This window comes from Schistocerca nitens, chromosome 7 (assembly GCF_023898315.1).
Source record: "Schistocerca nitens isolate TAMUIC-IGC-003100 chromosome 7, iqSchNite1.1, whole genome shotgun sequence".
NCBI classification, from domain to species: domain Eukaryota; kingdom Metazoa; phylum Arthropoda; class Insecta; order Orthoptera; family Acrididae; genus Schistocerca; species Schistocerca nitens.
Genome location: NC_064620.1, coordinates 248,446,553 through 248,471,062, shown reverse-complemented (window position 1 = coordinate 248,471,062; position 24,510 = coordinate 248,446,553).

The window sequence follows — 24,510 nt, the reverse complement described above, 5'->3', positions numbered from 1 at the left end:
GACGCTACCCCCTTTTTTTCTTTCCTTTTCATTTTGTTCGATATACTTCGTTACGTTTGGTCTGGGCGGGCGTCACAAGACATCCGTTCTAGTTGATCGTTGATTCCTTGACTCAGTTCTTTTATTAGGGAGAGCACGCAGCCCTCTGACCGAACACTCTGAGCTACCGTGCCGGCACCCCTAGACCACGGAAGATACGGATGAAAAATTTGTAAAAATAGGCTCACCAGACAAAAAGTTAGTTACCCATAGAGAAACCATTATAAGCATCACTTAATACCGTGTAATTTCGCACCTGGACTTGATAACCACCTGGATTCAGTTAGGAAGCGAGTCCAGAAGGTTGTGCAAGCACATCGCACTCTGATAAAGCCACTCGCTGAGGTTTCGATCTCACAGTTCCGCCATATTGTGGGGATGCTGATGTCGGCGTTCCAGTATGCCCCACAGACTTTGTATGAAGTCCAAATCATATGATTTTACACGATAATCTAGATGTAACAGGGTGGAGAAGTGTTCAGAAAATCAATCACGTATCCTTGCAGCCCGATGAACTCTGCTGTTGTCATCTGAATGAACAATGCTTTGTGGCCTGTGGGATCCTGCCCAATCGTGTAATATAGGGGGCGTAGGAAGCTGCATTCACGGATAGCTAGACAACATAAAAGCGAATCATATTGATGGAGTTTATTACAGTAATTGAATTGACAATACTTAACTTGCGTATGTACAAGGTTGGTCGCAATCAGTTAGCGACATGCAAATAGTCAATGTTCTTCGATAGATACAGTTTCCATGCAAGCTAATCATACAAGTTGATAAGTCACAGCTCTTCTACTGCGATTCTTCTAGTACTGCTCTTCTAGTTTTCTAAGGTTACATTTATTTTGCACAAAACAGTATAAGCATGTGATAGTAAAGTAGAAAGCAAGAGTGTAAGCAACAGCAACATGCATAACGGTAGCCAAGAATATTCTTCGTTTTTCTCCAATTTAACGGATTTGTACACAAATGGTGACTACTGATTAATGTGCTCACTAAGGGATGTGACCCCTGTGGCAGCAATACAGGATTGAAAACGACAGAGCATACTGTGAATGATGTCATCAGTTTCATCTTGAGGCAATAACGCCGATTCTTCCTGCAGAACTGCTCACAAGTCTCAGAGAATGGTTGGTGATTGATGACATGATGGAACCTGTCTCTCTAGCGCATCCGAGACGTGCTGTATGCGATTCCAATTGGGAGAGCGAGCAGACCACGATATGCGCGCGGCGTCATCCGTTTTCAAGGAAACATCAACCACCCATGCTTTATGAGGTCGAGCATTATCGTCCTTCAGTACGAAGTCTGGACCCACAGAACCTCGTGACAACCGCACATGAGGTCTGAAGATCTCGTCACAATACATGACAGCAGTTATACCTTGCCTATTCAAGCGTACAATTTCACGAAGAGGTGTTCGAGCTGTCGACATAATCCTTGCCCCCACCATTAGGGATCCTCCTCGAGATCGATATCTTTCCACAATGTTTAGCTCCAGTAATCGTGTTCCTTCAGATGTCAATCCGTCGAGAATCTATCTCCAGACGAAATCGGAACTCATCTGTGAAAAGAACATTGGCCCACTGTTTGACTGTCGAGGTGGCATATTGACGACTCCACTATTGACGTTCCCATCTGTGAAGATGCATCAGACGTACACAGGGAGCAGTGAGACGTGCACGGCTCGCGTTGATCCCATTTATTGTTTGACATCTTTTGTTACGGTACTGCCACCTCGTTTTCTTATTCCGTTTACAGGCGTTGCTAACTTCCTGGCTTACTTGCCGTGAGCGGCAGCAGCAGCGCGTATCGATAAGTACTCTGTCCTACCATCTCTGGAGCGACCGATAGTATTTCCGGGTCGTCGTGTGTCTGGCAGTCAGTTCGGGACGGACCAACAGTGAGTTGGAACGCGCCAGAAGTGGTGTTTGAACCTGGTAGTAGGACAGCTGGGACGCTGCAGAAGTTCGGTCGGTTTGGAGCGGCAGTAAGATTCGGATAGGCATGACTCACCCGGCCGTCGCTGGCACTCATGGCTTGAGTGGTGACGGTCTTGGTTGATCATCGCTTGGTCATCTTACCGGACGACTTATATTTGCTCGCCGATCGCTTATGGGTTGGCGGTGTGTGTCTCAACTCGTGGTTCGTCCTTGATATTGTACAGTCACTTCCGTTAGCATCGTCTAATTCTTCGTGCAAGTAAAACTTTGAACATAGCTGCTAAGGTTCAGTGACCGTGTTGCAACCCTTGTTCACTAAAGTGCGAGCAGCCCTTAGCGGCTTGCCATCTTACTTACAACTATTCATGACGTCGCCTTACCGGCTTAGATCTTTTTTAATATGTGACTTGTAAGTACTGCATCTTTTTCCAGTCAGTACAAACTTTAATTTTATGAATGTATTATATGCTTAATATGTTTTAGAACAGTTAGTCTAATTCTGAAGACGACGCTCATAATAGCGTCGAAACCTGGTCAATTTTGACTTAATATTTGTGACCGAGGGCTTATTTGTTTTAATACTTCGCGCAAGTGTTCGTGAAACTATGTGCAGTTTATGTGATTTTGACTGACAGTTTATTTAAATGTCGTCGGCGTACTGGCTCGGAATTGGCCGGTTGGCGTGGAGTAGCGAGGAAGGACAGTATAGCCATCACTCGCCCGACGATTTTCGATACACACGTTTGAGTGGCAACGACCTTCCTTGGCCGTTTGGTCGGTCGTCTGATTAGATGACGTGTATTTGGGTCGTCCACCGCTTATGGGTTGCCTGTGATCCGTTCTTGTTGTTGTCCCACAGTCACCGCTGTTAGCATCGTTTGAGTTTTGGTGCAAGTGTGGAGCGGAACTGATCCTGATCATTGGTCTGTTGACTGTCTGTCGGCTGGGTTGCCGTCGGATTGAGAATGCTTGGCCCGACGGCACGTCTCACCTAAGAAGCGTTAGTATTTGAATTACAGGTCGACACTCGAACATCTGAGCGCCCTTTTGTGTACTCCCTTTTTTTTTATTTGTTCATGTAGTTTGTACTTGTATGGCTTCTGGCCGATTTTTAAATTAAGGTTGTTTTGCCCTTAAGGCTTAAGATTCTTTAGGGCTTCAGTCTAAAGAACTGTTTTGCGTAAGTCCTTTGGCATTTTCAAAATTTTAATGTTGTGAATTTTAAGTGCTGGGCTTGCAGGCGATTTTGAGTTTGAGTTGTTATGCTCTTAAGGCCTTCAGCCTAATATAAAGAATTGTTTCACGTAAGGCCTTTGGTGTTTAAAAAATAATGTTGTGAAGTTTTAAGTGTTGGGCCTTCAGCCGATTTGAATTTAACTTGTTTGCTACTAAAGTGTTTGATGTTTTGGGCCTTCAGCCTAAATAAAAAACTTGTATGATAAGGCTTGCCTTTTTAATTTCTGATTATGCTTGCGTTTTAAGTTATTGGCCTTCAGACGTTTTTAAATTAAAGTAGTCCTCCCCTTAAAGCATCAGGTTATACTGCGCATTTGCGCATTCAGCCGGTGATCAAGTTCCAAAGAGAAAACCTGTTCCTTTTTTTAAAAAAAAATATTTTCTTGGTTCTTGTAATGTTTGAATAAGGAAATAAAATATGTTCGAGTGTAACTGACAGCCGCTTATTTTGGCCCTTTCCATAGATTATACTGCATGTCCTGTCCTGCAGGTTTAGCAGGGCGTTTCAAGCAGGTCTCTGAAAGTAAAGGCCATCCTGTCGAAGCCTTCTGTACACCGTTTGCCTCGGTACAGCAAGTTCAATGGATGCTGTGGTCAGATGCCAGCTATCTTTCAGTACTAAGGCGGTACAGACATGCCGTTACGGCAAAAGGACGCTCATCTCCTTCTGATGTTACATGTGGTCGGCCCTGTCCTAGTCTTCGTGATACAGCTGCGGTCTCTATACACTGTCGACACATCCGACACAACAGAACGATTCATATTGTGCCATCGGGCCACATCAGTTTGCGACGGTCCTAATTCCATTCTTCCAATGGCCTTTCACCACAGAGAGTCTATAAGGCATTTTCTCTGTTTGATGCTGCACCGTCTGTGACTGTATACACAGCTACTACAGATGTGGGACTACCTGGCAAACTCTATCTTGTTTGGTAGGTGCCCTTATGTCATCGTTGGATTGTTGTCTGTTGACCTGAACGCCATCTTTCGTGCAGAATACGATCGTGGCAACTTCTGTTGACAGTTTGTATGATTATATCGTGAATTTAATTTTGGACATCAGTGTATGATTTCCCTTTTTGCCACGGCCTTACGCTTACCCACGGTTATATACAATGTCTCACTGATCGTTACTGTCTTAGGCCCCTGAAGGGGCAGTGCACGCACGGTTGAGCTCGTGAGCCAGTCGCTGCGCCATCTGTAAGGGCTTAAATTTTGATGCGTGTATGCTTACTGGGGTGACTATTTCCTAGTTCGTTGAGTTCATCTATGAATTTTGCTAAATGTAGCCGGCCGGTGTGGCCGTGCTGTTATAGGCGCTTCAGTCTGGAACCACGTGACCGCTACGGTCGCAGGTTCGAATCCTGCCTCGGGCATGGATGTGTGTGATGTCCTTAGGTTAGTTAGGTTTAAGTAGTTCTAAGTTCTAGCGGACTGATGACCACAGATGTTACCCATAGTGCTCAGAGGCATTTGAACCATTTGATAAATGTATGTAAAATACGTACAGGGTGTTTCAAAGCCTTTGCTGCAACTTGTAGGGGTGGTGATGGGGAACAATTTTTGCTTGACACAAAATGTTGAGTGAGTGGACCATAGCCCGCATCCCGTGGTCGTGCGGTAGCGTTCTCGCTTCCCACGCCCGGGTTCCCGGGTTCGATTCCCGGCGGGGTCAGGGATTTTCTATGCCTCGTGATGGCTGGGTGTTGTGTGCTGTCCTTAGGTTAGTTAGGTTTAAGTAGTTCTAAGTTCTAGGGGACTTATGACCACAGCAGTTGAGTCCCATAGTGCTCAGAGCCATTTGAACCATTTTGAGTGGACCATAGGCGACACACATGGCACACGAACGCCGCAGATGCCTAAGCCCTCTCGCCTCTCTGGGCATAAACAGCCTAAGAAGACGCCTAACTTTACCGGGAACCGTCACTGTACATTCTGTGCCAAACAGAAGTTGTTCCCATGACGTGACCTATCACCCCTAGACGTTTGTCGTAAGTACTTTGAATTACCCGGTATATATGTGTGAAATAGTTGGGTTGTGTTGATATGGTGGAAGAGACTAAATAGCGAGGTCATCGGTCTCATTGGATTAGGGAAGGATTTGGATGGAAGTCGGCCGTGCCCTTTCAAAGGAACCATTCCGGCATTTTCCTCAAGCGATTTAGGGAAATCACGGAAAACCTAAGTGAGGTTGGCCGGACGTGGGATTGAAGAGTCATCGCCCCGATGTGTTAAATATACACTGTGTGCTTAAAAGTATCCGGACACCCCCCCCCCACAAAAAAAAACGACTTACGTCTTTCCTATTACGTGGATTTTGCTGCCACCTACTGCCAGCTACTCCATATGAGCGAACTCAGTGGTCATTGCACATCGTAAGAGAGAAGAATGGGACGCTCCACGGAACTCACGGACATCGAAGGTGGTCAGGTGATTGGATGTCACTTGCGTTACACCTCTGTACGCAAGATTTTCACTCTCCTAAACATCCCTATGACCACTATTTCCGATGTCATAGTGAAGTGTAAAGTATCCGGACACCCCCCCCCCCCCTAAAAGAAAAACAACTTACGACTTTCCTATTACGTGGATTTTGCTGCCACCTACTGGACCTGACGGGATACCAATTCGACTCTACACAGAGTACGCGAAAGAACTTGCCCCGCTTCTAACAGCCGTGTACCGCAAGTCTCTAGAGAAACGGAGGGTTCCAAATGATTGGAAAAGAGCACAGGTAGTCCCAGTCTTCAAGAAGGGTCGTCGAGCAGATGCGCAAAACTATAGACCTATATCTCTGACGTCGATCTGCTGTAGAATTTTAGAACATGTTTTTTGCTCGAGTATCATGTCGTTTTTGGAAACCCAGAATCTACTCTGTAGGAATAAACATGGATTCCATAAACAGCGATCGTGTGAGACCCAACTCGCTTTAGTTGTTCACGAGACCCAGAAAATATTAGATACTGGCTCCCAGGTAGATGCTATTTTTCTTGACTTCCGGAAGGCGTTCGATACAGTTCCGCACTGTCGCCTGATAAGCAAAGTAAGAGCCTACGGAATATCAGACCAGCTGTGTGGCTGGATTGAAGAGTTTTTAGCAAACAGAACACAGCATGTTGTTATCAATGGAGAGACGTCTACAGACGTTAAAGTAACCTCTGGCGTGTCACAGGGGAGTGTTATGGGACCATTGCTTTTCACAATATATATAAATGACCTAGTAGATAGTGTCGGAAGTTCCACGTGGCTTTTCGCGGATGATGCTGTAGTATACAGAGAAGTTGCAGCATTAGAAAATTGTAGCGAAATGCAGGAAGATCTGCAGCGGATAGGCACTTGGTGCAGGGAGTGGCAACTGTCCCTTAACATAGACAAATGTAATGTATTGCGAATACACAGAAAGAAGGATCCTTTATTGTATGATTATATGATAGCGGAACAAACACTGGTAGCAGTTACTTCTGTAAAATATCTGGGAGTATGCGTGCGGAACGATTTGAAGTGGAATGATCATATAAAATTAATTGTTGATAAGGCGGGTACCAGGTTGAGATTCATTGGGAGAGTGCTTAGAAAATGTAGTCCATCAACAAAGGAGGTGGCTTACAAAACACTCGTTCGACCTATACTTGAGTATTGCTCATCAGTGTGGGATCCGCACCAGATCGGGTTGACGGAGGAGATAGAGAAGATCCAAAGAAGAGCGGCGCGTTTCGTCACAGGGTTATTTGGTAACCGTGATAGCGTTACGGAGATGTTTAATACACTCAAGTGGCAGACTCTGCAAGAGAGGCGCTCTGCATCGCGGTGTAGCTTGCTCGCCAGGTTTCGAGAGGGTGCGTTTCTGGATGAGGTATCGAATATATTGCTTTCCCCTACTTATACCTCCCGAGGAGATCACGAATGTAAAATTAGAGAGATTAGAGCGCGCACGGAGGCTTTCAGACAGTCGTTCTTCCCGCGAACCATACGCGACTGGAACAGGAAAGGAAGGTAATGACAGTGGCACGTAAAGTGCCCTCCGCCACACACCGTTGGGTGGCTTGCGGAGTATAAATGTAGATGTAGATGTAGATGGAGAAGGGACACATACACCACAAAAGCGTACAGGCCGACCTCTTCTGTTGACTGACAGACCGCCTACAGTTGAAGAGGTTTGTAATGTGTAATAGGCAGACATCTGTTCAACCATCATACCGGAATTCCGAACTGCATCAGGATTCACTGCAAATACTATTACAGTTAGGCGAGAGGTGAGAAAACTTGGATTTCATGGTCGAGCGGCTACCCATACGCAACACATCACACCTGTAAATGCCAAACGACGCCTCGTTTGGTGCTAGGAGCTTTAACATTGGACGACTCATCAGTGGAAAAATGTAGTGTGAAGAACCCGGTGGCAGATTGTGGGTATGGCGAATGCTCGATGAACGTCATCTGCCAGCGTGTGTAGTGCCAACAGAAAAATTTGGAGACGGTGGTGATAAGGTGTGGACGTGTTTTTCATGGAGGAGGCTTGCACCCTTTGTTATTTTTCGTAGCACTGTCACAGCACAGGCCTACATTGATGTTTTAGCAGCTTATTGTTTCCCACTGTTGAAGAGCAATTCGGGGATGGCGATTGCATCTTTCAGCACGATCGAGCACCTGTTCATAATGCACGGCCTGTGGCTGAGTGCTTACATGACAATATCATCCCTGTAAGTGACTGTCCTGCACAGAGTCCTGACCTGAATCCTATAGAACACCTTTGGGATGTTTTGGAACGCCAACTTCATGCCAGGCCTCACCAACCGACATCGATACCTCTCCTCAGTGCAGCACTCCGTGAAGAATGGTTTGCCATTTCCCAAGAAACCTTCCAGCATCTGACCGAACGTAAGCCTGCGAGAATGGAAGCTGTCATCGAGCCTCAGTGTGAGGCAACAACATACTGAATTCCAGTATTACCGATGGAGGGCGCCACGAACTTGTAAATCGTTTTCAGCCAGGTGTCCGGATACATTTGATCACATGGTGTATGTGACGTATGCGTAAGCGGTTGAAGCCACTGACAAAAAGCCTTAAGTGTGTAAATTGCTTTTTGAGAATCCATGATTTTCACGTGGTGAATTATAGGTTGCATGCTCATGAGTGGGAGAGCCGCACATTTATTTGTATCAGCAAGGGACGGGAAGACCAACAGTATCGTATATCCCAAAGTACTTCACAAACTTTTTCATACTTATTTTAATGCATGGAACATCACAGTTTTTCGTTTATTTTGAGGCCAACATGTAACTGTGTCTGCATTATATTTTTGTACTTATTTAGAAAGAAAAAGAGGCATTGCGACGCATACCGGGCAAAGGTAAATCATAAAACACGATTTCAGTTAGCATTGCTCATAAAATTATGTTTCCAAATGGTGAATGTGTTCCACATTCACCTCGAGATCACAAAAGTAAGACAAGCAGAGCTCGTGAAATTTATTTTGCAACCATATCTATACAGACTAAAACTTCAGAGTCAAATGTATTACGCTTTAAGATGGCGTGAAGTTGTAGTTCTTCTTGTAGTATAAATAACAATACTTCTCTATGTTACAGGCATTCTCTTATACATGAGCCAAGACATTATGACGGCCTGTTTAATAGCGTGTTTTGCCACTTTTTCAACAAATGGCATGGATCCTATAACTCCTTGACAGGATTCCAAAAATATGTGGTACCAGATGTATACACACAGATCAAGCAGTTCCAGCAGATGGTGATTCACGGGCACGTAGCCCGCGCCAGGTATGTGTTCCAGTGGGAAGAGATGAGGCACATTTTCTGGCCAAAACATTAGTGTGACTTTGCTATAATGGCCCTTAAACCACTACAGCACGATACTGACCTTATGGCCGTAGGGGGATACGTCAAGTATGAAGCAATGCTGATGGTCCGCTGTCGTTCACATAGTTCACTACTGTCATGATGCCTTCGATTACCATCACAAATCCCATGGAGGCCCAACAGGATATACCCCATAGCATAATTCTCTCCTCACCAGCCTGCATCTGTGTCACAGTTCATGTTTCGTGCGGCCACTCTCCTGGATCGTGTAAGGATCGGACCCGACCTGGTGTAACAAAAAATGTGACTCATTGGACGGACGACACTGCAATGATAACTGACGATGTCGTTGGGTCAACACAGGAACAAGTAGTGGAGCTGCATGTTTAACAATGGCCTTTGAACGGTGTGCTCCGAGACACTTGTACCGGCACCAATATTGCACTCTGTCATCAGATCTGGCGCAGATCGCTGCATATCCCGGATTACACAGTGGAGCATCCACCCACCTCTACGTTTTGTGATGAGACGAGATAGTTCAATACCATACGAACTACTCCTTATTTCACAATCCTTCAACCAATCTCCATGAGTGCTCACGACAGTAGTACGTTAACAGGCAACCAGCTTCGCCGTTTCAGAGATTTTCGTTTCCAAAAAAATGGTTCAATTGGCTCTGAGCACTATGGGACTCAACTTCTGAGGTCATTAGTCCCCTACTACTTAGAACTAGTTAAACCTAACTAACCTAAGGACATCACAAACATCCATGCCCGAGGCAGGATTCGAACCTGCGACCGTAGCGGTCTTGCGGTTCCAGATTGCAGCGCCTTTCGTTTCCAGCCACAACAATGGGCCCTTTTTAAAAATGCTTATATCGGTGGATTTTCGCATTTGCGTTCCGTGTCTTTTCCGCTTACATTCTTTCCTTACTGCATCACGTGCCCATAACACCACTATGAGACATTCAACATCGTGGTGGACAGTGGTCATAATGTTGTGGCTCATCAGTGTATTTAGCAAGGAAATTGTAATTTTTACCGTAGGGAAAATGAAATAGAAGTGGGCGAAGGATAATGCCAAATTAACGTATCGTACATGGAACAAGAAAGGGTCATGATGGTTTCCAAGAACCAAGCAAACACTGAGACGGCGATCAAATGGAAGGTACGCTGATCAGAAGAGCAGCACGGACCCGAGCTGCTCGGAATTGGTAGTCTGCATCAGGAACTCATCCAAAGTGACTGTCCGCAGCTCGTGGTCGTGCGGCAGCGTTCTCGCTTCCCGCGCCCGTGTTCCCGGGTTCGATTCCCGGCGGGGTCAGGGATTTTCTCTGCCTCGTGATGGCTGGGTGTTGTGTGATGTCCTTAGGTTAGTTAGGTTTAAGTAGTTCTAAGTTCTAGGGGACTGATGACCACAGATGTTAAGTCCCATAGTGCTCAGAGCCATTTTGAACCAAAGAGACTGTCGAATCAATAATGATGATTATGACGACAGAAGAGATGAGAGAAGGTGCCCAGTCACAGAAATGGAACACTAATACATAGTACTTACTAAATACTTGTTTTGCAAATCAAACTGCCTTTTCTTGCTGCTAGTTATTTTATTTATCCCATACGCGTTTCGCCTTCTCCCGTTCTAAGGCATCATCAGTGGGATCTATAATGATACAGTTTTGTTAGTTGTAAATTGATGCCTTAGAACAGGAGAGAGCGAAACGCGTATGGGATAAATAAAATAACTAGCAGCAAGAAAAGGCAGTTTGATTTTCAAAACAAATATTTATATGCTTGCTGCGGAGGATGGCCACACAAACAAACTTGTTATAGTACTTACTGTTGCAGGCGAGTCTCCACCGGTTTATGGAGGGACATATACGTAACACAAGTAATAGTTTCTCTCGGGTTCCAGAAGTGCCGATTTCGGAGAGTGTGCCGCTGTCCATTAAGTCCTAAGCACGCGCTGTCAACAACGAAGTAGTGGCTAAGCAGAAGCAGATAGTCCAGTTTCATGCCCAAGAGACACACAGAGACAGAAACATTAATGTTGGACTACAAGACTATAGATTAGGTATATTTCTTGCTACGATATTTCAACTTTGGCAAGAGTCTCATTAACTTGGTGGCTGAATATTGCAATAAAATAACTTGTCGTCAGTTGTGCTCGAAAAGGAAAAACATTTTTCGTAGAAGTAAGCTAAAAATTATAAATCCATGATATTTTGTGTATAGAACTATATCTTTAACGCAATAATATTTCTTTGAATAAGTATATGTATATATTTTGAAAAAGCTTTGAATCACAGACTAATCGCTTTACATGTAAATGTTGGTAAACAAAATTGGATTTTGCTATACTCTTGTAGTAGATTTATAAGATAATGTTTTCAGCCTCAGTCACTTTTGTTTACCAACATTCATTTGTAACATACTTTTCAAAATTATTGTTCAACATGCTATCTTCTGTAACGATAACAGCTAATTTTTCGCCGACGACCTCATAAGCTGAAATCGAGTGAGGCTGTAGATTTTATTTTATAATTGATAAATCTACGACAAGAATTCAGCAAAATCCACGGAGGAAACGACGCATGGAATAGTGCAAACGCGACAAAGTAAATGAGCCATTTAAGGTACATATTAAAGAAAGATATAGAAACAGCATATGGTAGACGGTTGACCGAAATTGGATTAGAAGTTAAAATCAAGCTGAGACTGAACATAACCCTGTAACTACAGAATTACCTACTTTTGTAACTGTAGTATAAGTGAGAATTTGAACATATATGAAGAATTACAAATAAGGAAGTAGTACAGATCGTGAAACAGAAGGAAAGTGAGGTATTTAGAACCACTGAAAAAACACAGCATAATGTATTTTAAAAAAAGTGAGTGGGATGCGACACACTGTAGCCACGTTGAGGACAGGGAAAAGTGCACGAAGGAAGTTGTTTGGCTGACGTTAAGGGCTGTGCTATAAGAGTATGTAATTCTCCAAAGGATTCAGCTTTAATCCAGTGTATATCGAGTAGAGGACGTAGGCGGTTTTGTGTTAGTGATGACATTCCCTCAGTTCATACGAGAAAAGGATCTATTTATATTGATTACTATTATTGAAAACTTTAGTTACTTAATTTCGTAGACATGAACCGACAATTTGCACCAACCTGTAAGAATATAGAGCATGTCCTTTTCGCAGCAGTTTCCTAATAAACTATGCACCTCACGAGACTGGCTGCTTCATTTTTGTCTCCTGGTGATGGTTTAATTTGAACGTAGCGAGAGACGCCCGCTGTCCTGTCCGTACCGTGAAGCGCGTTTGAGAGCCACGGCGCGTGTGCATTAGCGGCTAAGTGCCGGCGTCAGCGCAAGACAAGGAAAGCTCGGACGGCTTTAATGGACAATAAACCACTATACCGCGCCTCGCAGCGCCGCATTTTAACGCAATATTACTGGCTAACAGCCCGAAGCGTCGTTAGCGGTGTAACGATTCAAAGTTGCACTCACTAAGTCCCGAAGTGATAAATTATAGTCTCCACACGAGCGATGTTACTGCTCAGTCTTCCTTACAAAAGAAAAATAGAAATTCTGCAGTCCTGCTCTTCTCCTCACAAATACCGAATCGCAATTCGATATTTACTGCCAGCATTGTTCCCTTGTCTGTTTGTTACTTCCAGAATCTTTTATGTTTTTTTGTTTCTCACTGGATGAGTGGGCTTTGGTGCTTTAAATATAAATTCCACGCGAAAGAGCTAGTTCAGTACGTATCTGCATATTAGGCTCCTTTTTATTTCACTGTGTAGTAAATCTCATTGGCGGCTACTACTGTGGTTGTTTCTGCTGTACACCTCGTCTATTGTACATGCCTCATTTACTCCTATTTCCTAGTTGGTAAGCGAGTGCTTCCTCAATACCATTTCTTTCATTATGTTGTGCAAGTGGATCCATCACCCGTTTCTGTGACCTACAAGCCTTCCTCCTAAGACACGAAAGTTTATTCCCGCCTTACGTCCCCGTTGCCTGTTCTTCTCCTCCTTGTTGCAGGGCTGGCTTACACAATATCACATCAGCAGCCTGGTTTCTGTTTTGTCCTTTTCTTATAACAATTAACTCTTTACAACCACCGTTATACAGTTTACCTACTTGTAGAATTTTTGACTGTTTATACAAAGGAATTTATACGAGTTTCACATATGAAATTTTACGGCTTAGAGTAGAGACCAACTTTTGGGCAGTAAAATATTAACCAAACTACAAATTAACTTGTTTAATGGGAATACATCTGATGAATAAACTGTTCGAGTTTGTGATAATTCCTTTGCACAATCTCACATAATTCTTAACGTTCTCCTCGTGAGTGTGATTTACAGTATGATATGATAAATTAATCATTTGTTAACTTAACGGTGTTGTGCGAATTAGTCGCAACAGTGATATATCTCTGTAACTCGAAAAGTGACTTCACCCCCTCCCCCCCCATGAATTCCTCTCCTATGTCCACCTCTTCATCTGAGAGTAGCATTTGCAACCCTTGTATCCGTTCATTTGTTCGCTACATTCCACTCTCTGTCTTATCTTAGTTTTTATCCTCTACAGCTGCCTCTGCCACCACCGAAATTCCCTTATGTGTCAACACGTGTCCTATCATCCACTTTTGTCAATGTTACTCATGTTCCTCTCCTTGACGATTCTGCGAAGAATCTTATTTCTTACCAGTTTCGCTAATTTCCAACATCCTTCCGTAAAACCATAAATCAAAAGCTTCGATTCTCTTCATTTTAGGTTTCCCCACCGAAAATTATCCACTTCCATGTAATGTTGTGCTCCAATCGTACATTTTCAGAAAATTTTTTCCTTAAATTAAGGCATATGTTGGTTACCAGTAGAATTCTCTTGGGCAGCAATGCCCCACTTGCCTGTGCCAGTCTGCATTTTATATCGACTTTGCTTCGTCAGTCACTTGTAATTTTGTTGATAAGGTAGCAGAACTCCTTCGTCTGCTTGGTGATCGCCAAATTTTATTTTAAACTTGCGACAGATCTCTCTCCTGTACTCGTCATAAGATTTTTCTTTTGTCGGTTTAGACTAAATTCATATCTGTACTCATTTCATATGCTCATTTCTCTCAATAGATTCTGTAATACATCCTCACATTGAAGATAGCAATGACGACAGGGAATGTTATAACTGATATGCATTCACCTTTAATTTTAATTCCTCTCCTGAACTGTTCTGTTATTTTTGTCGCTACTTCTTTGATTTATAGATTGAATAATAACGGTGAATGACCACATCTTGTTTTAAATCGTTCTTAATGCAAACACTTCGTTCTCTATATTCCATTCACAATTTTTCTCTTGGTTCTTGTCAAACTGTATATCACCCGATTTCCCTACAACTCATACCTGCTTTCCTGAGAATTTCGAAGATCTTGCGCTATCGTACATTGTCGAACGTTTTTTCTACGTCGTCAAAATCCTATAAACGTGTTTTGCTTTCTTATGCTTCCGTTACTTTCCCTACAGCCAAAGTGATCGTCTTCTAAGAGACCCTCACATTTATTTTCTAGTCTTCCGCGTCTTTTTTTTTTATCAGAAACTTTGATGCATGAGCAGCTATCTGCCCTTTCTATTTCCTGATTATTTAGATAACATTTTTCCTAACGTCTGCTGGTGCAAGTTCATCGAATCCACAGACCATGTTGATAAATCTTTTGCTAGCAACATCTCAAATGATTTCAGAAATGCCAACGAATGTTTCCTATGCTTTCAGCTTTGTTTAATCACAAGTCTTCGAGAAGCTCTATTAAATCCTATGCTACATTATGTCCTACGAATTCCATATCCACTCCCATTTCATTCTCATCATGTCTACAATTCCCCCCCCCCCCAGTTGTGCAGGCCTTCAATATAATCTTTCCACCTATCTGCCCCCTCGTGTGGGTGTGAAAATGTGATTCCTCATTTCACTCTTTATGTTGAAGCCCTTACGTTTAATTCTACCGAGTCCCGTTTTGTCTTTCACACAAACTGAATCAGTCCTTCCAACTACCATTTCTTTTTAGATTTCTTCGCATTATTCCTGCAGTCCTTTCGCTTTGGCTCCCCTGTTGATTTCCAGATATCTGTGTGACCATGACATAATTCAAATGGAATCTTCCCGTTTCCCCAGTCCTCTTCCGGGCATACCTCCTCATCTTGTGAACTTTGATTGTTCGTTATTGCAGTACTCAGTCTTTCTTATTTCTACGAGTGAGTCCAAGCTCCTCTGTTACTTGATCAGATATCCTAATCTAGTTAAACGATTTTCTGTTGCTGTTGATATTACCAAACATTCTCCTGACCAGAAATCGCTATCACCCTTCCATTTCACTTCAGTGATCTTCCTATTTCCGTTTTTAGAAGTTGTAGCTAACTAGCATTTTCAGACTTCTGATATAACACCTTCTGATAGCAGAGTGCTACCTTTTCATTCGTTACTAAAACTTTTTCTTTCATGCTCCACTCCAGGAGATCTCAGTCGTGGAGCAACCCGAAATATTTTGCAAATGGAGAGATCATCATGACACTTTTCAATTAGATACTACATATCAAGGTGGATACACATCATGCGCCCTTAGCGGAGCAGTTCCTATTGCCTATTGATGCCATAATTCCTGATTTTTGTGTCTTTTTTTGGGAATTTCCTACGCCGAGGGCAAGACGTACCGTGACTCCTCTCCACTCCTCCGCCCTCTTTGACAAGCCCTTTTGTAGTACAAGGGATGACACCTTACATGTTAGGTACAATGGAATTCGATAGTTACTTCCACCTCGGAAAGTATGCAATGCAGTTATCTTATTTATGATTTTGAATAGGTGAAGGAAATTATTCAAAATTTTTAATGTTCATATCCATTTAGTAACAGCCTGACAGAAACAGCCCAGAAAATATTAGATACCGGCTCCCAGGTAGATGCTATTTTTCTTGACTTCCAGAAGGCGTTCGATACAGTTCCGCACTGTCACCTGATAAACAAAGTAAGAGCCTACGGAATATCAGACCAGCTGTGTGGCTGGATTGAAGAGTTTTTAGCAAACAGAACACAGCATGTTGTTATCAATGGAGAGACGTCTACAGACGTTAAAGTAACTTCTGGCGTGCCACAGGGGAGTGTTATGGGACCATTGCTTTTCACAATATATATAAATGACCTAGTAGATAGTGTCGGAAGTTCCATGCGGCTTTTCGCGGATGATGCTGTAGTATACAGAGAAGCTGCAGCGTTAGAAAATTGTAGCGAAATGCAGGAAGATCTGCAGCGGATAGGCACTTGGTGAAGGGAGTGGCAACTGACCCTTAACATAGACAAATGTAATGTATTGCGAATACATAGAAAGAAGGATCCTTTATTGTATGATTATATGATAGCGGAACAAACACTGGTAGCAGTTACTTCTGTAAAATGTGGGGGAGTATGCGTGCGGAACCATTTGAAGTGGAATGATCATATAAAATTAATTGTTGGTAAGGCGGGTACCAGGTTGAGATTCATTGGGAGAGTGCTTAGAAAATGTAGTCCATCAACAAAGGAGGTGGCTTACAAAACACTCGTTCGACCTATACTTGAGTATTGCTCATCAGTGTGGGATCCGTACCAGATCGGGTTGACGGAGGAGATAGAGAAGATCCAAAGAAGAGCGGCGCGTTTCGTCACAGGGTTATTTGGTAACCGTGATAGCGTTACGGAGATGTTTAGCAAACTCCAGTGGCAGACTCTGCAAGAGAGGCGCTCTGCATCGCGGTGTAGCCTGCTCGCCAGGTTTCGAGAGGGTGCGTTTCTGGATGAGGTATCGAATATATTGCTTCCCCCTACTTATACCTCCCGAGGAGATCACGAATGTAAAATTAGAGAGATTAGAGCGCGCACGGAGGCTTTCAGACAGTCGTTCTTCCCGCGAACCATACGCGACTGGAACTGGAAAGGGAGGTAATGACAGTGGCACGTAAAGTGCCCTCCACCACACACCGTTGGGTGGCTTGCGGAGTATAAATGTAGATGTAGATGTAGATGTAGAAAGTGCTCCTTTGTAATTGCAGAGGTGATGTACAGGTGCTGCTACAATGAAACACTGATTCAAATGTAACGTCACGTGCGAGAGTAGTATATGTGCGACATTAGCACAGTTGGTACGTGGCGTGAGAGAAAAATCAACAGTTGCCTTTTTGCAGGAAGCACCTCCACATTCGCATGAAAATACGTGGTGTGTGAGAAAAGTAATGAGGCACACAACATTGAGAGTTATCTGACAACGCTGTGTTGTTCTACTTGAGTTGCTCAGTATCAGTTTCAGCTCCGCACAGCCGTCCCGTGATGTCTGAGAGCGTCATCAGTGGGAATATGTTTCTGTTGTGTGTTACGAAAGCGGAGCAGCGGAATTTAAGACAACCTTATCCCGTTAAGTTTTGTGTTAAACTTTGGGAATTCGAGAGTGTGACCTTTGAAATCTTGTAGCAGGCCTATGAGGAACATTCCTTATCAAGAACAAAGCTTTCGGCTGGCGAACATAATTTTTGGAAGGCCGAGAATAGGAAACATCGAAAGTGTCATCGCTCCTGTGAGATCAGACGGACTTTTAACCGTAAGGAGGACGGGTGAACTGTTAAACTCTTTCAACATGCATCAAATTGTGACCGAAGTTTTACACATACGAAACGTCGGTGCCAAAATCGTGTCGAAAAACCTCACAACTGAGTAGAACGACAATCGAAGATCCGTATGCATTGATTTTCTTCAGAGGATTGCTAATGACCACAAATTTCTCAGTCGTTTGATGACATGTGATGAATCCTGGGTGTATGAGTACAATTCTGAGACAAGCGCGAGTGGGGAGTAGTACACTGAGATATTTTCTCAACTGAAGGAAGCTCTAAAGAGGAAACAAAATATCAAAACAGTGCCCATGTGCTCTTTTGACAGTGGAGGTGTCGTGCATAAAGCATTTGTTTCTCCCAGACAAATTGTCAACCATGCGTTTTACAAAAATGTCTTTGAAAGGCTTAGGAAAAGGGTGAATCGAGTGAAGTGGATGTTGCATTTTGACAAAGCCTCATGTCACACGGCCACATGTGTCACGGAATTTTTGATCTGAAAAGGTACTGTTGTTGTTCCACCGCCCTCATATTCACCTGATCTAAGTCCTTGTGACGTTTCTCTTTTCCCGAAACCGAAATTTCTTAAGAGGGCTTAATTTTGTGGAATCTGGAGAACATTCAGAAGAACGTGACCGGCACGTTAAAGACTCCACCAGCTGTAGCCGGGGAACAACGATGTCGCCGGTGAATAATTGCTGAAGGGAACAGTTTTGAAGGAGACAGTATTGTTGTCTGAAACGAAAGTATTTCATAGGCAAAAAATCAGTCTCATTACTTTTCTCACACACCTCGTATATCAGAAAATCACGTCAAGACGTGAGCATGAGGATCTGGAATCCGCACTTTGGGAATACAACAAGGAACAACCAGAGATCTGTGGTCTTACATACTTCAACGGTCAATATGATCATGTTGAAAACATTGGCCTTAAATTGGGTTTTCTGACTTTTTAATAATACATAACAGCTGTCATGAAATACCTGTGAATATGTATTAAAACTTTTACATAGTCTGAGAGAATTACAGTCATGTAAAACTGTTTCGAAATCTACCTGTCGAAGAAAAGTATGACACATAATGGCAGAGCTTTCAGATAGAAATTACTATGGCATCTCCTTAATCATTTAATTGTGGAATAGAGATAAGATATCAGCTACAAATCCTGTAAATGACCGTCAGGTTGACATTCATTTGTAAGAGAAATAGGCGTTAGCAATACGTCTGCGTGGACTTAAGATGTTTTCGAAATTGTTCTTGCAATAAATGCTTGTAAACGCAAAAATGTTTCCCAAACGGTTGTATTGTGTTATTTATTTTATTGTTTCTTATTATTATCATCAGTCTGTTAGCCAACAAATTTACAAATACTGTCACAGTCTATTTCATAGTGTGTTGATGCACTTTTGTAACGCAATCCAGAATCAATTATGAGTGATACATCCTGGACAGCTAATTGGTAGGTCTCTGGAGATATATTGCACCAGATGACTACGCACGAGGTCACGTAAGTCACATAAACTGCGTGACAATGGGCTATGGGGCACGAGCTTCCTCCTGCTAGCGTCTGAGATGTGTCCATTCTGGTTTAGATCAACCGAATTTGGTCACTATCATCATTTTCAAACAACTTTAGCGGCCTATGATCCTTTAGTGTTACCTTTAAATTCAATGCCTGAGTCCATTTCACCGGCCGTTGTGGCCGAGAGGTTCTATGCGCTTCAGTCTGGAACCGGGCAACCGCCACGACCACAGGTTCGAATCCTGCCTCGGGCTTGAATGTGTGTGGTGTCCTTAGTTACATTTAAGTAGTTCTATATTCTCTGGGATTGATGACCTCAGATGTTAAGTCCCATAGTGCTCAGAGCCATTTGAACCATTTTTGAGTCCATTTGCACGAACTTTCAAGCCAGTTCACCAATCTAATCCCTCTGGGAGAAACGTTTGCTCTCTGACCCTGTTGAGATTATGATGAGATTATGATGCTGAACATCGACCCATGTCGTGGCTGTCTGTCACTGGCTATTTCTAACACCAGTGTAATTGTGTCAGCATTGTTTTTGGAAATTTGTGATAAGTCCCTCTGGGACCAAGCTGCTGAGGTCATCGGTCCCTCGGCTTACACACTACTAAAGCTAACTTAAACTAACTTAAGCTATGGGCAACACACACAGGCATGCCCGAGGAAGCCTCCGATGGGGGGCACGCGCGAACCATGTCAAGGCTCCCATGACCGCGTGGCTACCGCGCGTGGCTGTCGGTGTTGTAGACCCTGTTACGTGCCAGGGTGGTCGATTCAGGATGCTGTGCAGGATTTAGGTTATGTACGGCGGACATGGAAATGCTCCGATAACAGTCTTCAATCACTAGGCCCTCGTAAAGTGCTTCAGAGATGGCGACTCAGAGAGGTTAGTTGGTCCAGGCAGCCGTGCCAACTCTAGCAGAGCCGAATCAGCGTACTTGCTTGGATCAAGTCAGGACTTCAAGCTGACTGTGTGCTGCCTCATCGAAGAACAGTATCAAGAAGCCTAGCTGAGTAAAGACTGGCGTCAGGCACCTGGCACCTCGCAGTCGTGGGAATAGAATAGAGGGCCAGCACATTGGACAGTTACGGGTATGGAGTGCTGGTGCACTGCTGGCCCCAAACTGAATATCACCTGGAGATACACCAAGAGATCGTTTGTAGTCAGCCTGGTGGCAGCCCCGGCTCGATGGCGATAGATCAAAGTCAGGCACCATCAGATCTAGCAGCAGCCAGTAGACCGGCAGCTGGCGGAGATTGTGGCTAGATGGAGACGAGAATGAGTGAACCACGTTAGGCCCTTAAGTGCGGGCTGCAGATGAGAACGAGTGACCGCATTAGGCCATTGGCTGGTGAGGTGTGCTTCTCAGCATAGGCAACAGTGGAGGACAATATACTGCTAAGTTTGTTCAGTTTTTTATGACCGCGCCCCACCTCTTGTCACATAGGAACTGAGGCGGTGCAATGTCAGGTCACAGGGAGAGGTAATTTAGCTCGCCAGTGCCGCAGACTGACGTGTTGCACCACGCTGAAATTACACAGCAGCTGTCCACGATCCAGTCTCGATGATAGCGTACCGAATGCAATTGTAATTGACGTTTTACTTCGGTCAGCATGGGAACACAGAGGGGGCTGACTGCTCCTGAGCACATGTTCAACAACGTGCGCTGAATGGTGTGCGTTGATACACTTGTACCTGTTGCAGCATTGATATCTGTCGTCGGATCTGTCACAATTTGCCACCAATCTTGCTTTCCAAAACGGAGAAATTTCCGACCTACTGATGATAAATTATGGGCGTCCAGCATCTTGTCGAGTGCTCGTGGTTACACTTTCCTTCAACCACTTTCCATAAATCTCTGTTGGTCCATTGTGGACATGGAAAAGTGACTGTTCAAGTATTTAACAACTAAATTTGCAAAGAGCAACGGAGTTGAGATGTTATTTTATTTTATTTTATTTTGGCAACCAGTTTCGGAATTCCATTATGCCATCTTCAGGCCCCCATATGCACCATTCAAAAATAAACGATATTGGCGTATTGGGGGCAACTCAGTTGCAATCAAGTCTCTGAAGGAAGCACTTGGGATCCGGTTTAGTATTCAAGTTTATTTTTGAAAGGTGCATATGGGGCCTGAAGATGGCATAATAGAATGTCGAAAATGGCAATGGAAATAAAATAGATTGCACGACTGTTGGTGAACTTCATTGCTAAATACTTTCCATATATGGTGAAGACAGCAGCACGTGAATAGCCGATCAGCTTCGCCATTTGCGAGATGATTGTTCGTAGGCGCCTGGCCGTAAAAGACTGCTCTTTGTTAAAGTTGCTTATGTCAGTGTGGTTACCCACCTGTGGCTTTCATCGTTTCTGGGATGATTTCCCATGCATCTCTGCTCCAGTTACACAATTTTCTTACATCTTTCCATACCACTAGGCGGCAAGCAGTCTCGTGCTGGGCGGTGGTTCTAGCGATTTGGTGAATCAGTGTAATAGATCTCACACCACACTTGAGCCGTAGTAAAGTTAGCTTTGAAAAGCGCGCCACAGCGCGTAGCGTGAAGCAGTTGCCCTCCGTTTTCTGGCGGTGGCGCCGTTGTCGCAATTGAAGGCTTCGGTGTCTCCCTCTAGCGGGAAAGGGGAAAAGTAGGCTGTTCGCGTGGGTTTAAGAAGTGGCTGTATGGGCTCTCGTGGAGAGTTGGCAGTCGGGGCACCAAGAACGGACTTTTCTGCCGGTGCTAGAGGGACAGGACGCAGACCGCGTCATCAGCGTAAGCGACACGAGCAGCGGCTCCGTGGTATGGGGCGTTAACTGCTCTTCGCGAAAGGAATCTTCCTGAGTGTGGGTACGCGAGCGGCCTAATTTGCAGTTCGGCCGTATGCTGTCGACCGGTGAGGCGGTTCTGAAAATCGGCGCGCCTTCCTGCGTCCGTTGAAACGGCTGGCAGCGGGCGGCTCGGCAGAGCATTTGGAGGTGCTGCGTTGGTTCAGTCCTGGGAGTCGTAACGCACCAGAAGTTTGGTATTGATTTTAACAGATTTTATGAAGTTCAATTGAATTCAATTTACTTATTCTTCTTAGTTAGACCAGCCGTATATTTTGGGGTTTTCCCGCCATTCATTCTCGTCTGCCCACCCGCGGGAAGGTGGTAATATTATAAGGGGTGGTCCGTTTGTCCCATTTTGAGGACGAAAGGGGGGGGGGGAGGCAGAGTAAATCTGTAGTTCGAATTGCTTCTTTCCCCTCCCAGCTTACCTACTGGTTTACTCGACTGTTAGCCTCTGCCATGTCTGTGAAAGTCTAAGGCACCAATGGCTGTACTGTTTAAAATGCAGGGCATTAAAACCTGATCAGTTCTCTCGCCTCTCATAACTAGTATTACTAGACTCATGTGTAAAAGGTACTCCAAGAAAGAAGAAAAATTCCTTTTGCCTCGTGGTAGGAACTAGTTAATTGCATAACGAATTCCTGCTCATCAGGAAGCTGTAACTTACGTAAATTTGTCTTTATGTTCAGTTGGCTATAATCAAGCAAGGTTGTTAATGTACGCCGTCGTGAATTTTTTTATATTGTTTCTAGTCAGCAAAAACTGTTGTGTGTTTTTCCAATTCAGTACCTTTTAAGGCTTTTACTCAATGTGCTTATGTCTTTTATACAGGTAGTTGGTTGTTAGTGTGTTTTCTTGCTATGCAAAAGTTTGCCATTTCATTACGGGTAGAAATTGTTGCCTTCAAAGGAGAATGTTGTAAAATTTCGCAAGTCCTACCCTGCGAGTGTGTGTGTTTGCCGTAAGTTAACTGGCAGAAATTTGTAAAATTTGGTTTTTTATATATTTTGGAAATGTTAATGTTATTAACTGTGAGTGTCCCCCCCCCCCCCCCCGCTCCCCCAGTGTGCATCACTCATGTGTTTTGGTTTTTCTATTTTGGAAACTTTTGTAAACAGGATTGTCTTCATACGTTGCAGACAAGTTAGATTCGGCACCATTTAATGAGCCTGAGTGAGGCTGTTGTGGGCGGCCTTAGCTACGGCTGTTGTAACGAACTGGGAAATTTGTCTGCCCAAAAGGGAAGTCATATGTTCAAATTGTATTAATTTATTAATGGAGTGATACTGACCTGTAATTTAGCTGAGCTTGAATATTACACAGCGTCGCGTTGTATACTTTACATTGCTTGCCTGTACTTGCCTTTTACTGGCGTGAAATTTTTATAATAATTTAATAATTTAAAAGTCTTATGCTATCGTAAATTGTGATTTATTAATTAAATGACTGTTGGTTTTCTTAAAATGTCATAAAGTCTTGCACTAAATTTGAATAAAGAGTTTTACTGAAAATTGTGTGTAATTTCACCAGTTATTCTTTGGCACCTACTTCCACTTTACATTTTGTGTATTAATTGTGATTAATAACCTTTGGTGAACCAGTAGTAATATTACGGTTCAACACTCACAACACATTTTCCATGATCTACAACAAATGCTGGTTGATTGGTTGATTTGGGCGAAGGGGCCAAACAGCGACGTCATCGGTCCCATCAGATTTTGTCCGCAGCTCGTGGTCGTGCGGTAGCGTTCTCGCTTCCCACGCTCGGGTTCTCGGGTTCGATTCCCGGCGGGGTCAGGGATTTTCTCTGCCTCGTGATGACTGGGTGTTGTGTGAGGTCCTTAGGTTAGTTAGGTTTAAGTAGTTCTACGTTCTAGGGGACTGATGACCATAGATGTTAAGTCCCATAGTGCTCAGAGCCATTTGAACCATCAGATTTTCGAAGGATGAGGAAGGAAGTTGGCAGTGCCCTTTCAAAGAAACCATCCCAGCGGTTGACTGAAGTGATTTAGGAAAATCAGGGAAAACCTAAATCAGGATGACCGATGCCGGTTTGCAAGTCCAGTGTGCTAATCACTGTGCCACGTCGCTCGGTAGAACACATGTACAACAGATCTTAATCTATTATAAATTGTTTCATCACGATATTAGCAGCCTATCGCTAATTTCAGTTCACATCCTTACCTCATAGAACATGGTGTTTGCTTGTGTTGCTCATTTATACGTTTTTCAATGAGAGCAACAGCCTAGCAGTACATCTCTCATAAACGTTTTCCTTTTGACACTCTCGTCCTTCTCCAGATCAGCCAACAAAAACTTAATGATGTTGAGTATAAAAATACTATTGGCCAGGGGGTGGTACTTTATTTCTTCTTCTTTCTCTTCTTTTTTCCCATTCTATAGAGATTACTATCAGTTGTAGTTTCTACACTTCATCTGCTGGATCCGTCTTCGATTTGTTCCTAGATGGTATTTGATTATTTTAGATATTAA